This window comes from Pristiophorus japonicus, unplaced genomic scaffold, assembly GCF_044704955.1.
Source record: "Pristiophorus japonicus isolate sPriJap1 unplaced genomic scaffold, sPriJap1.hap1 HAP1_SCAFFOLD_60, whole genome shotgun sequence".
NCBI lineage: Eukaryota > Metazoa > Chordata > Chondrichthyes > Pristiophoridae > Pristiophorus > Pristiophorus japonicus.
In genome coordinates, this window is record NW_027254509.1 from 949,463 (window position 1) to 964,092 (window position 14,630).

General features: G+C 43.0%; 1 non-coding gene across 1 annotated transcript; it reads left to right on the top strand.

Annotated features, from left to right (window-relative positions):
- The first annotated feature begins 1,482 nt into the window (after positions 1–1,482).
- On the top strand, positions 1,483–1,576 carry trnai-uau (transfer RNA isoleucine (anticodon UAU)). Its single transcript has 2 exons — positions 1,483–1,520; positions 1,541–1,576. It is a non-coding gene; the product is annotated as a tRNA-Ile (tRNA).
- Positions 1,577–14,630: the final 13,054 nt, after the last annotated feature.

Below are 14,630 nucleotides of genomic sequence, written 5' to 3' on the forward strand. Positions count from 1 at the left end.
TTGCATTGTTGACGCTCCATATCAATGACATTTAATGACAACCCCGTCATCAGAAATCTTTCCAGAGATGCTGCCTGACTGGCTGAGTATATCCAACATTTTCTGATTTCATTTCAGATTTACAGGATTCGCAGTGCATTGCTTTTGAAACTAAAAAGTAACATAAGTTGAGGTCATTGGGATTCGAAAGTCAGTACCATTCTGCAACGGCAAATGTGAGTCATGCGTGGTGTGTATCCTCCCTTCTGCCAGATAAAGAACATCACTGAATGGGTGCAGAACATTTTGAGGGGCGAATGGGAGCTGCTTAAGTCGTGATCTATGTGCTAACCACTGACATAAGGAAAGAAGGGGATGAGTTTCTTCAGTCAGAGTTTCAGGTGCAATTGAGGAAATTAATGAGCAGGACCACAAAGGTATTCTATGGATTATTCCCAGTGCCTCGCGCTATTGAGGTTGGAAAACGCAACGTATGTCTGGATAAAAGGTGCACGAGGTTGGGCTACAGAATCCGGGGCATTTGGACCAGTTCTGGCGCAGGAGAGACCTGTTGCAGTAGGTCGAGTTGTACATCAATCGAGTTAGGACCAATGTCCACGCGGGAAGTTTAACAACTGGGGCGGGTGTGGGGTTGAACTAATTTGGCAGTAGATTTGTGTACCAGGATGAAACATCTGTAGCTGTTGTAATTATGCATTATACACAATTCCAAACGATTATTAAAATAAACTATAGCAGTGAACGTGGCCTCAGACAGCGCATTTCGGCCCTACCTTGGGAAACGATATACCACGGCTCGGCAAAACCTTCCCTTACACCGAGCACAAGCACAGGAAACAAAGGCACAGCAGAATTTGCTGAGGACCGCAGAGAGTAAAATGTTCTTCGATCAGTGATAGCTCTAAATATATTTTGGTGTTTCTGTGTTAAGTTGCAATTTGTTCTGTGGGTTATAAATATATTTCGTATATCTGTTTTAGTGTTTATGTATTTGAATGCAACATAGTTATTCATAATAGTATTGTGGAGCATGTGTGTTTGTTATAAATGTATTTTCTGTGTACATCTTTGCATCTTGTAAACACCTCGCAAATAAACGTAAATACAATTATAGCACCGAGATACTTAGAGATAAATTCATAATAACACATATATGAACACAAATAATTTGATTATCAATGTTCCACACAATTTAATTTGCAACTCACAGCTAGATGCACAAATATATATTATAAATTTCCCGCATGGACACCGAAATTCATTACAAATAACAATATATTACAAAAAAAATAAAACACGTCTACGGCGAGAATCTATGGAGTCTCAATAACTGAAGGCTTCTTGCAGAGAGCCGGCATGGACACGATGGGTTGAAAAGCTTCCTTCTGTGTTGAATGATTCGATGATTCTTTGTCTTCTTCCTTGTGAGACAGGTAGGACAGGCAGCTGTATGATGGGAGCACAAAGACCACAAAACATGCAGCTCTAGTGGCGCAATCGGTTAGCGCGCGGTACTTATATGACAGTACAGGCTTGGGAAATGCCGAGGTTGTGAGTTCGAGCCTCACCTGGAGCAGCCGAGGCTTTTGCATGTGATGTTTGTACCTTTCGAGTCTGAGGCCGTTTTCTCTTTATCCATTTCTCTTGTCTATTCCGCCATGTACCACGGTGCTTTCTGTCTCTCTCGTTGCAGTTATCTCAATGTGAATCTGTGGATTATATCTGAATGAATAGCCGTGCCTTTTGCCCACATTACATAAATGAGGTGATCAAACAATTATTCATCTGTCACTAGGGAGCGAATGAACCAACATTTATAAGAAGATATAGTTTATCGTAAATATAACATTCCCTCTTGAGTGATAGAGGTTCAATTCTGTACAAAACGAAACTATGATCACGACGGTTTCCAATAGCCGCCTTTTAATATATTGTCGCAAGCGCTACCATTGTAGCTCAAGGAGTTTCATAATTAATAAACAAAGAAATCAAGCAATGAAACGGTAGAGATGGTTCTGAGAATGTGGAATGCCCTCGGCCAGACCAACATTTAAATAAAGGTTTAAAAACTGGCAGCTTGCAGGAGGAAGGGAAGAAAGGAAAGAGAGCCACAGAAAAGCCACGGGAGTTTCGGAAGCTAAGGGCGTTTGTCTCTGACCACAGCATAGTTGCGCACGGCACGGATATTGTTGCTGTTAAATATGAATAAAATGCAACGTTTGTTTGCAGCTGTTTCCGTTTCTGTCCCTTTTACCTAATTCTCAATTCCATTTGCCTGCGATGATTCCATAAATCTTCGTATCCTTGCCGAACAAAAATCGATCAATGTGAAACTTGAAAATGTCAATTGACCCCAACGTCGATAGATCTTTAGGGGAGGAATTATAAGACAGGTGGGATAGGCAGCTGTATGATGGGATCACAAATATCACACAGCATTCGCATCCAGCTCCAGCGATGGAATCGGATAGCGCGCAGTACTTATATGACAGTGTAAGCACCCAGGAAGACCGAGGTTGTGATCTCGCGCCTCCCCTAATACAGCTGATGGCTTTGCTTGTGACATTTCGTCAGTAATCGAAGGTGCAATTGATGTATCCCCAAACCTTACCTATATATTCACTGTTTTATTCCAGCACAAAATATTGCAACGGAGGATGAAAATTGTACATATTTGTGGGATGGAGTGGAGGCGTTTTGACATTTAATCAATAACTCTGATGTAAATAATAATGTGCCGGAAATACACTCGATTTCAAAGAGAAGATATGTAAACACATTGTTTATCTCTACATAATTCCTACACCACATTCAAAAGAAACAAGTATTTCCGGAACATTTCGCTAAAAATGATGTGCTCCGTGTTGCAATGGCTCGTGCATTCGACTTCTCGCTGATTCTGATCTATAGAAACATTCAAACATATCGATTCGAGTCCCATCAAATCCAAATGTAAATTAATAGAATGTTTACTGCACAGCAGGAGGCCATTCATCCCATCGAGAGTGTGCTAGCTCTCAGCTAGTCCCACTCCCCCGTCCTTTCCCCATAGCCCTGCAGGACAGGGTTGGCTGGTTCCGTGGCTGGAAAGTAATTTTTTGCAGCAAACCACAACTGTCTGCGATATCCGGTAGGTTTAATGTTTTGGGCCTGAAATCCACTCAGGTTTACCTGTTCGCCGCTACACTGTTTAAAGCTCCTTTCAGTGCTTGAATAACAAAGAGCTGTAGTTGCCGGGCTGCATTTCCCTCTCTCAGAGCCTGAGAGATCCGCCAGGGCGGGAGGCACCTTTAAACTGTCGCCCAATTATCCTTTACGCTTTTACAACATTTCAAGAGAGCAAAAGAATTTCCCCTCAAGCTGCAATGATCTTTTCTGTTATTGTCTTCGCATGCTTCTTTCCATCTCTCCCTATCTCTGCCTCTTGTATTTCTCTGGTTTTCGCTGATTGACTTCTCAGGTTTAATGGACTGCCTGAGCTGATCTAACCAGCAACAAGGACAGCAATGGATGACGAAAGACGTGGACTATAGGACAGGAATGGTATAAATTAGGGGCAAATATCTTCACAGATATGTTCTTTCGCGCTCGCAGTGAAATAAAGCAGCACCGAATATAGTTGTCTTCAGGTAGAGTGTGCCTTAAGTGGATGCCGACACAGACGACAATATAAAGCTATAAATGCTTCAAAATCTTATTTGATAATGCAGGTCACGTAATCAAAACCAGTTTTGTAAAGACATTCCAATATTGTTGTGTTGGAATAGTCAGCAATGCTCGCACGGCAGTTGGATGCCAGTTGGAAAGCTGGCTGAAAGAACACGCAGAACAGTGACTTTCTGCTGAGCAGACCATGAGCCTCCTTCTTGAAAATAGTTCTTCAGTCCCGCTAAGAGGGGATTAAGCATTATGGGAGTTGAATGGGGCTGTGCCCACGTGTATAGCAGGAAGTGTAAGGGGATTTTTCCCTTCCTTATCAAACAGAAATGACTCAGTTGCAGAATTTGCTCGCACCACACGCAATTCGGCCCAAGGATGAGCCGAGCCGATCACGTGGAATTAATGCAATTCCTCCAGTCAGTAAATTCAGTTGGCATATCAAGAAAAATGTATGAAATGACCATGACTTAGTCAGTGAGCGCGCAGCATAATGGATAAGGTGTTTATTTAAGGTATGTACCATAATGGTACCAGGAAATTAAAGTTTTGATAAGATTTGGAATCAAAGCCTAATTTATGTTATATTCAGTCAAATGCTTGGAAGGTTTATCAGCAACAAACGCTTAACAATGTAAATTGACACAATCGATTTGCAGTCCATCGCCTTAACCTCTCGTCTGCCATCTAGCACAACTCAGCTATTCCATTTCAGGCTTTTTGCATCCATACAGAAATACGCTGCAACAAGTCCCTGTCACGACGTGTCCTGCCCGTGCACCCAGATCGATAATGTTGAAAATGTACAATCAGCTTCTGTAAGCAAACGGCCTTCAGTTACTCCAGGATGCCTGTGAACTGTCTCCTCAAAAGATGAGGTGCGGGCCCCTTTTAAATAGACCAGACACCCTGGCCAAGCCGGTTTCAAAACCGACCAATACAGAAGTCTCTACAGTTAAATCACATTAGGATTACTGTGTGCAATTCTCATCGCTATATTATAAAATAAACTAGCGAGGCACTGGATAGGGTGCAGAGAAGATGGTATACTATCAGGAAAGAATCGACAAGCTCAATTTATTGTGTCGTGAAATGAGAAGTCTGAGGGGTGAACTAATAGAGCTCCTTAATATCTTGAAAGGTTTTGATAGAGTAGATACAGAGTGGTTTCACTTTTGGGGAAAGTATGACACATAGATTAGTGGGAAAGCAGGTTGTGTATAGGGCACAGAGAGGCTGCAACGAGATTTAGATAGGTTAAGCGAATGGGTGAAGGTTTGGCAGATCGAATACAGTGTCGGAAAATGTGAAGTCATCCACCTTGAAAAATAAACAGTAAAAGGGAATATTATTTGAATGGGGAGAAATTACAACATGCTGCGGTGCAGAGGGACCTGGGGGTCCTTGTGCATGAATCCCAAAACGTTCGTTTGCAGATGCAGCAGGTAAGGCGAATGGAATGTTAGTCTTCATTGCGAGAGGGATGGAGTGCAAAAGCAGGGAGGTCCTGCTGCAAATGTAAAGGGTATTGTTGAGGCCGCACCTGGAATACTGCGTGCAGTTGCGTTCACCTTACTTAAGGAAGGATATACTAGCTTTGGAGGGGGTACAGAGACGATTCACTGGGCTGATTCCGGAGAGGAGGAGATTACCTTATGATGAGAGATAGAGTAGACTGGGTCTTTACTCGTTGGAGTTCAGAAGGATGAGCGGTGATCTTATAGAAACATTTGAAATAATGAAAGGGATAGACAAGATAGAGGCAGAGAGGTTGTTTCCACTGGTTGGGGAGACTTGAACTTGGGGGCACAGCCTCAAAATACAGGGGATCCAATTTAAAACCGAGTTGAGAAGGAATTTCTTCTCCCAGAAGGTTGTGAATCTGTGAAATTCTCTGCCGAGGGAAGCAGTTGAGCCTAGCTGATTGAATGTATTCAAATCACAGATAGATAGATTTTTAACCAATAAAGGAATTAAGGGTTATTGGCAGCGGGCAGGTAAGTGGAGCTGAGTCCACGGCCAGATCAGCCATGATCTTGTTGAGTGGCGGAGCAGGCTAGAGGGGCTATATGGCCTACTCCTGTTCCTAATTTTATGTCCCAAGTTCTTATTACTAGAGACCATCAATATAAGAAAAATCAGCAACAAATCAAATTGGGAATTAAGAATAATCTTCTTTAGCCAGAGAGTGGTAAGGATGTAGAACTCGCTACCACCAGACAGGTTGAATCAAATATTATAGATGCATGTAAGTAGCGGTTAGATAAATATATGAAGGAGAATTGAATGGAGGGCTATGCTGTTAGTGCTGGATGTGGAAAGAGGGGAGGATGCTCCAGTGGACCACAAACGTCGATATTGACAGGTTGGACCGAATAGCCTGTTTTTGCATTGAATATCTTATGTAATCGTAAGAAGTCGACACCCATGGGTCCAATTCAAAAGTCAACTTCTCTCAACTTTCAGACCTAGAGGGAAAACACTGATTAATATTCCTGGCCTAGGGTGTTTCAAAAATATATCAAAATTGATGCTCTTTAAAACCAAGCTTTGGGGCATCTGCCGTAAATTCTCTTTTATGTGGCTCCGTGTCAGTGTTATTTGATTTGTCTGAAGCATTTGTGGAGCGCCGTGTGACGTCTTACTCTATTAAAGGCGCTACATAAATGCAAGTTGTTGTTGTTGTAGTATTTACATCATTGACTCCCTGTTTCAGGTTTCAAAGAAAACGTGCTAGTTGAGAAGGCATGTGGCATACTTACCTTTATTAGCCGAGGTATATTGTACAAGAACAGTGAAGTTATGCTTGAGCTTTATAAAACATTACTTGGGCTACAGCTAGAGTACTGCGTAGACGTCATTGCAGGAAATATGTAATTGCTCTAGAGAGGGTTCAAAAGAAATTTACGAGGATGTGCCTGGACTGGGGAATTCTAGCTATGAGTAATGATTCGGTAGGCTAGGTTTGTTTTCATTGGAACATAGGAAGCTGAGGGGAAACATTATTGATGTGTTCAAAATTATGAGTGGTAGAGAGAGACTGGACAGGAAGGACCTATTTTTCTGAGCAGAATGGTCAACAAACAGGGGACATAGATTTAAAGTCATTGGCAGCAAGCTTAAAGGGGAATTGACGGGAAATTTCTTCAACCAGAGCAAGTTGGGAGTCTTGAACTCACTGCATGAAATGGTGGTTGAGGCAGAAACCCTCACCGCATTGAAAACACGCTTGGATATGCACTTGAAGTGTAATAACCTACAGGGCTATGGACCAAAAGCTGGAACATGGGATTCCGCTGGATAGTTCATTGTTGGCCGTGTTGATCGGATGGGCCGAAATATCCATCTTCCATGCTGTAAATAACTATGATTCTATGATTCAGTTCTAAGCGAGGATCTAACTACAGATAAGCCGGACGTGGAGACTTTACGAGTAGAATTAAGAGATAGGAAAGGATTTAAGACAATAGTGGGAGTTGTGCATAGGCCCGCTCGTCGCAGCTGTGAAGTACTAGAATATATAAATTTGGAGATTGGACAAGCGTGTCGTCAAGACAGTGTGGTTTTAATAGGGGATTTAAATTTTCATACATATTGGGATAATCGGACTAGCACCTGTCAGAAAGATTTTTCTCCTTAGAATAGAAAACGCTTAGAGGCGATTTCTGACATAAGTTCAAAATTATGATGTATTTTGATAGTTAAAAAGGAAAAAGCTTTAAAATGTCGCATTTAATGTGATAAAATCTCGATAAACCAAATGGTTTATGAGACCGACGCCTGACCACTTGCCCACCGCACCCAGAAAATCTCGTACTTTGTCCGCTAGCAAGGACACGATGGGCTCAATGGTTTCCTTCTGTGCTGTAAATTTCTATGGTTTTTTGGTTCAGTCACTGAGGTGATGTTACTACCAATATGCTGTTATAGAAGGAGTTCCAAGATTTTCACCACGCCACAATAATGGAAAGGCGATATTTTTCCTGGTTTATTATCTGCGGAGTTGATACTAGAGTTGGAAAAATCAATCTTCACCGTACATGCCCACTTCTGACTTGATGATGAAGGGCAGGTCATTGATGAAACAGGTGAAGATGAACTCCTGCAGCGATATCCTGGGCTGAGATGATTTGCAACGAACACCCACAGCCATTTTCTTTTAGGCTAGGTATGACTCCAGCAGTGGAGATTAACCCCGCCATGACTTCAACGTTCGAAGCCTCCTTGGTGAAACATTCGGCAAAATGCTGCTTTGATGTCAAGGACAATCACTCTCACCTCATTTTAGAATTAATCACTTTTGTCCATATTTGGACCAAGGCTATAATGACGTCTAGAGGCTGGGGGTCCTGTCGGAACTCAAAATGAGCAACGCAGAGCAGTTGGATCATGCTACGTTCGTGAAAGATGCTATGGGAATGCAAGCTCGTGCCTTTCCTGTTTGAAAACAGCGCACACTTGCATGATGTATATTTGTAGGATCAATTGGGTCATCGAGCTGAAATCCTACTCCTACCTTCCTCTTTGCACAGCCCCTATCAGGGCGTCAAAGCATTGCACGTTTTAAAATGTCAGTGTTAAAAAAATTGTTTCATTCTATATTTCTTACAGATAAAGAAGGCACAACAGGCAGCCAGATATCCCAGTTTGCCGATGATGCAAATATTGGTGATATAGTAATTCGTACAGACGTTAGCGTATACTTATAAAGATATACTGATAGATTAAATGAATGGACGATTCAGTGGCAGATAGTTTACAAACTGGTAATTGTGTGGTCACCCATTTTAGATCACAAAGTTTATATCCGAGTATTAATTAAATGGAGCACAGCTCGGAACAATGGATTTCCAAAGTGGTTTGCAGTCCCAGTGCGCATTCCGCTAAAATGCAGTAGCAAGTTAGGAATATATTCGAAAAAACAAATGGCATGTTAAGCTTTATAACTAGGGTTTAGACGATAAAGCATTGGAAGTTTTTCTTCAACTGAACAGAGATGTAGTTAGAATATATGTGGAGTACTCTAAGTTATAGAATATAATAGATTCATCGAAGTTTACAGCATGGAAGGAGACAATTTCGGCCGATCCTGTCCACGCCACGGTTATCCAGCCTCATCACACTTTCCACCTTACGCTCCATAACCCTGCACGTTACGGCACTTCAGGTGCACATCCAAATACTTTTAAAATGTGCTAAAAGTTTCTGCTTCTACCACTCTTGAGGTAGTGCGTTTTACACAACCACAACTATCTGCGTGTGGAAATTTCCCATCACATCTCCTGTAAACCTTCTTTAATTACTATAACTGTATGGCCGCTGGTTGTTGAGCACTCTGTTAAGGGAAAAAAGCCGTTTCTATCCAATATATCTAGTCCCCTGAAGGGCACGGACCCGTAGAATTGATAGGCTGGATTGAAGTACTCACCAGAATGGTGCCAGGGTGCCACGGGTTAAATTATGAGGAGAGATTACATGAACTAGGCCTGTACTCCCTGGAATATAGAATGTTAAGTGGTGATTTTATTGAGATTTTTAAGGTTTTGAAATGAATTGATAAGATAGATGGAGGTAAAGCTTTTTTCACCGTTCGTGGGGGAGTTTACGACAAGAGGACATAATGTTAAAATCAGAGACAGGCTATTCGGCAGAGAAGTTAGGAAAATCTTCTTCGCGCAAAGGGTGATGGATTTATCATCTATAAAAAGCAGGATAGACTAGCTCAATTAAAAATGTTAATTTTAGTTTGATAGTTTTTGCTAGACATTGGTTAAAATGATGTGGAGCCAATGCAGATGGATGGAGTTATGATAGAGCTCAGCCAAGAATTAACAGAATGGTGAATAGGCACAAGGGCGGAATAGCCTAATCCTGTTCCTTTGTTCAGTCAATTGGCAGAACACGTGTTATAAATAAATAAACGTTGTCTTGAAGGGAGAATTAAAAATATATAATTTGCAGAGATTATGGAACGCTTATACGCTTTAATAACAAACAAGCATTAAGTCTAATTCTGAAACCAGTTAATTGAACATTTACTTGGAGTGGATTGGAACCCACGCAGGCATGCATCAGTTGGATTTTAATTCCAACGCCTTAACAACTCGGCGATCTGGTCATGGTCACGCTGCAGTGCAGTGCTTGAAAATTTGGCAAATCGCTTGGAGACACCAAATTTAGTTTTAAGCCCAGAGCAAACTACACGTCCGCATTCTCTGCAAAGATGGGAGGATAAATATCTTGTAAAACTGTGGGTGGTGAAAAGCTGAACTGCAAAATACAGCACTTAGGCAAATAACGCATTGAACTGGTCGTCCGTAACTAGACAACAAACCCCCTTGCATTAACCCACAGAACATGTAATCTTCCCGTCAACACTGAACATCTTTGAATGAATAATGTTAAAATGCACGTCAACGACCCAGTATCAGCAATCTCAGACTAAACCAGCGCTTAAGGGATAACTCATAATGTATGGAGTAAACTGCTAGGGGGGCGATGGAGAGAGTGACAGAGAGAAAGTCATATTTGGACGGATAAACAGATCCCCAATGAGAAAAGCATACAGAAATTGACTGCAACTGAGATAGACATAAAGCGACACTGACACACAGAAAGAAAGTTAGAATCAGACAGAAATAGAATGAATGATAGAGAGAGAAAAAGAGAACCATCACACTAAATGTGAGAAAATCCCTGCCGGCACGGCCCGGAATTAAATCCGTGAGGTTGACAGGTGAAAATACAAGCTCACTGAGAGAGAGGATTGTAGCATCACAGAAGCATGGGATGAAACACTTTCCCCAGAGCTCGGCAAACTGTTCGCTATCAACCATTTACCCAGTTCCCTTCTAGAGGTGGTCATGCCGCAGCTTAAGAGCGTGCAGGTAGAGTGGGAGTGGGTGATCAGCAGACAGAATAGGAGGACTAGGCAGGTAGTGCACGAGCCCCCGAGTCCATCTCGCTCGCAAGCAGATATTATCTTCTGAGCATCGGTGTGGACATAGTGCCTCTGGCGAGTGCAGCCAGATCCAAATCCACGGCACCGAAGGTGGTTCAGCTGCGCAGGGGAGGAGAGAGAAGAATGGAAGAACTATAATGGTCGGGGTTTCAATAATCAGGGGAGCAGACAGGCGTTTCTGCCACCGCAGACGTGACACCAGAATAATATTTTGCCTTCCTGGAGGCAAGGATGTCACCGAGCGGCTGCAGCGCATTCTGATGGAGGAGGGTCATCAGCCAGAGGTCAGTCTCCATACTGTTACCAATGACATAGGTAGAAAGAGGGGTGATTTCTGCAGGCAGAGTTTGGGGAGCTACGAGATCGTTAAAAAGTAGGACCAGAAAGGTAGTAATCTCAGAATACTCCAGGTGCTACTAACTAGTTACTCGAGAAATAGGAAGATAGAGCAAGTGAATGCATGGCTGGAGAGATGGTGCAGGAGGGAGGGTTTAATTTCCTGAGACATTTGGACTGCTTTTGTCGGAGTTGGGACCTGTACAAGCCGGACGGATTGCACCTCAACAGAGCAAAAACTAATAACCTTGAATTGCGATGGGCCGGGGGGAGGCGCTGGTTGCTCGTGCTGTTGTGGAGGGTTTAAACTAGTTTGGCAGCGGGATGGGAACCTTAGAATAGATTCAATAGGGAGGGGAGTAGAGTTTGAATTAAAAAGCAAAAAGGTAAAAAGTGAGTTTGTAGGACAGAGGAAACAAGTAGGAAAAAAGGGTAAAAAAAAAAATTAAAAAATAATTTTGTCTAAATGCTCGTAGCATTCGTAACAAAACAGATGAGTTGACGGCACAAATAGATACAAATGAGGACGATCTGATAGTCTTTACATAGACGTGGTTGCAACGTCACCAGGATTGGAAACTAAATATTCAGGGGTATTTGACATTTCGGAAAGGCAGACAAAAAGTAAAAGTAGGTGGGGTAACACTGTTAATAAAAGATGGGATCAGTACTTTAGTGTGAAACGATATTGGCTCAGAGGATCTGGAGTATGAATCAGTTTGGGTGGAGTAAAGACACAATAACAGGAAAAAATCGCTGTTGGGCGTAGTCCATAGGCCCCCAAACAATAGCTGCACAGTTGGATGGAGTATAAATCAAGAAATAATGGAGGCTTGTACAAAAGGCACCGCAATAATCATAGGGGCTTTTAACCTTCATAGCTTCTGGATAAAATTAATTGGTCAGGATATACTTGAGAAGACGTTCATAGAGTTTATCCGGGATACGAAGGACACGAAACAGAAAGACAGAGAGAGAAACAGAGAGAAAGAATGGGAGAAAGAGAGAGAGAGATAGTGATCGAGGGAGATATAGAGTGACAGAAAATGAGAGAAAGAGGGTGAGTGAGAGGGAAACAAATAGAGAGAGGGAAGAGGGATAGTGCAAGGGAGAGTGAGGATGACAGAGAGGCGGAAAGGGATAGAGCGAAAGAGAGAGAGATAGAGAAAGAGGGAGGGAGAGAAAGAGAAAGAGTGATGGTGCGCGAGAGAAAAACAAACAGACAGAAAGCGAGACCGAGCGAGAGCGAGCGAGGGAGACTGGAGGGTGCGGGCCGAGGGAGAGAGAGTAAGGGAGAGAGTGAGAAATAGATAGAAAGAAACTGCCGCGAATTTGCTATATATTCCCAAATCCAGGGTAGGATCATGAAGTTCCAACACAATTACGTTTTTTCACCTTTCGAATCCTGAAAGGCGCGACAAAATGCAAGTCATTTGGTTCATCATATTTACAAACTGCGAGGGATAACAATTAAACAGGTTGATAAGGATGTTTGTCTCTCTCCTTGTCCCTCTCCCTTTCTGTCTCTGTCTTTGGCCCTCTCTCTCGCTCTCTCTGTCTCTCCATGTCCCTCTCCCTTTCTGTCTCTGTCTCTGTCTTTGGCCCTCTCTCTCGCTCTTTCTGTCTCTCCTTGTCCCTCTCCCTTTCTGTCTCTGTCTTTAGCTTTGGCCCTCTCTCTCGCTCTCTCTGACTCTCCTTGTCGCTCTCCCTTTCTGTCTCTGTTTCTGTCTTTGGCCCTCTCTCTCACTCTCTCTGTCTCTCTCTTTGTCCCTTTCGCTTTCTGTCCCTGTCTCTGTCTTTGGCCCTCTCTCTCGCTCTCCCTGTCTCTCCTAGCCCCCTCTCCCTTTCTATCTCTGTCTCTGTCTTTGGCCCTCTCTCTCGCTCTCTCTCTCTCTCTCCTTGTCCGTCTCCCTTTCTGTCTCTGTCTCTGTCTTTGACCCTCTCTCTCGCTCTCTCTGTCTCTCTTTGTCCCTCTCCCTTTCTGTCTCTGTCTCTGTCTTTGGCCCTCTCTCTCGCTCACTCTGTCTCTCCTTGTCGCTCTCCCTTTCTCTCTATATCACTGTCTTTGGCCCTCTCTCTCGCTCTCTCTGTCTCTCCTTCTGCCTCTCCCCTTGTGTCTCTGCCTCTTTCGTTGGCTCTCTCTCTCGCTCTCTCTGACTCTCCTTGTCCCTCTCCCTTTTTGTCTCTGACTCTATCTTTGGCCCTCTCTCTCGCTCTCTCTGTCTCTCCTTGTCCCTCTCCCTTTCTGTCTCTATCTTTGGTCCTCTCTCTCGCTCGTTCTGTCTCTCCTTGTCATTCTCCCTTTTTTTTTCTTTCTCTGCCTTTGGCCCTCTTTCTCGCTCTTTCTGTCTCTCTTTGTTCCAATCCCTTTTTGGCTCTGCCTCTCTCTTTGTCCATCTCATCCCCTCGGACTATCTGTCCCCTTGCGTCCTTCTATCTCTCTCTCTCTCTCTCTCTCTCTCCCGAATACCGGCAGAATAGCGAACCACATGGACAATGAAAGAAACAGATTAGTGTCACTGTCCTATTTCAAAATCGCAAAATGAAGGAATTGCTACTCCCGCGATAAGTGCTCCGGTAGAATTGATAAATGTTGGAAGTTTCGGGGGTGCGGGGGAGGGGGGGAGGCGGTGGGTTGTGGATGCAGTTGCTCCTTGCACCTGAGACGTCGAGATTCAAGGACGTAAGGTTAGTAACAGGCTTTCGTGAAAATAATTGCACTATGGGTTGGAGTCTAAAGAAGCTACGGATCTTTGAAGTATTCAGATATTTTACATCTGCTGTACAGGACATGAAGAGGTCATTCGCCGCAATTGGTCTTTTCAGGCGTTTATGCTCCACAGGATCATTCTCCAACTCTGCTTCATCTAAGTCCAGTAGCATATCCTTCGATTGCCATGTCGCTCATGTTCGTATCCTATATGCCTATCTGCTATTCACCTCAACTACTCCCTGTGGTAGCTAGTTCCACAATCTAACCTCTCTTTCTCCTGATCTCCCTATTGGATTCATGAGCGACTTCCTTATATTGGTGACTTCCAGTTTTACTCAGTGTGACACAAGAGCTTTCCAATCCCCACCATCGGCAGGACATCTAGAAATCGTCAGAAGCAGCATTCACCACCAGAGCCGAAATCTTGCTCGGCTTAACCGCCTGTTTTCAGCGGGCTGCAGCATATCCCATCCTAAAATGCAAATCAGGAACGACCGTATCTGGAAACAGTTAAACGATCAGTGTTTAGACTTTGAATATTACAAGGACTGTAGCTCATCCAATGGTGAATATGCTAAACAGGACGGACAGAATCTGGAAATTGCAAAAGGTCAATGTGTGGCCTGGGTCAAAACTGCAACCACAACATGGGCTAGATATAAACGAGGTCGGTATGTAGGAGTGCGCTGTTATATTATAAACATTCGGTGTGTAAATATGAGTGGAATATTTCGATATATATTGTGTCAATGTATATGTATATATGTCACATTTTTCACAATTTTTAACTAGGATAGAAATTCACTGTTGATTATAAAGGTAAATTGTTACTTTTTGCTCTCTCAGTTTTCGTGTTTGACAGTTTGGTTTTAACTACAATTTTCGGCGATAACCGCTCTATATCTTGATACAATCAGTCTGTATTCCATTTATCAAAACACACAGTCAACAGGACGGAAAACA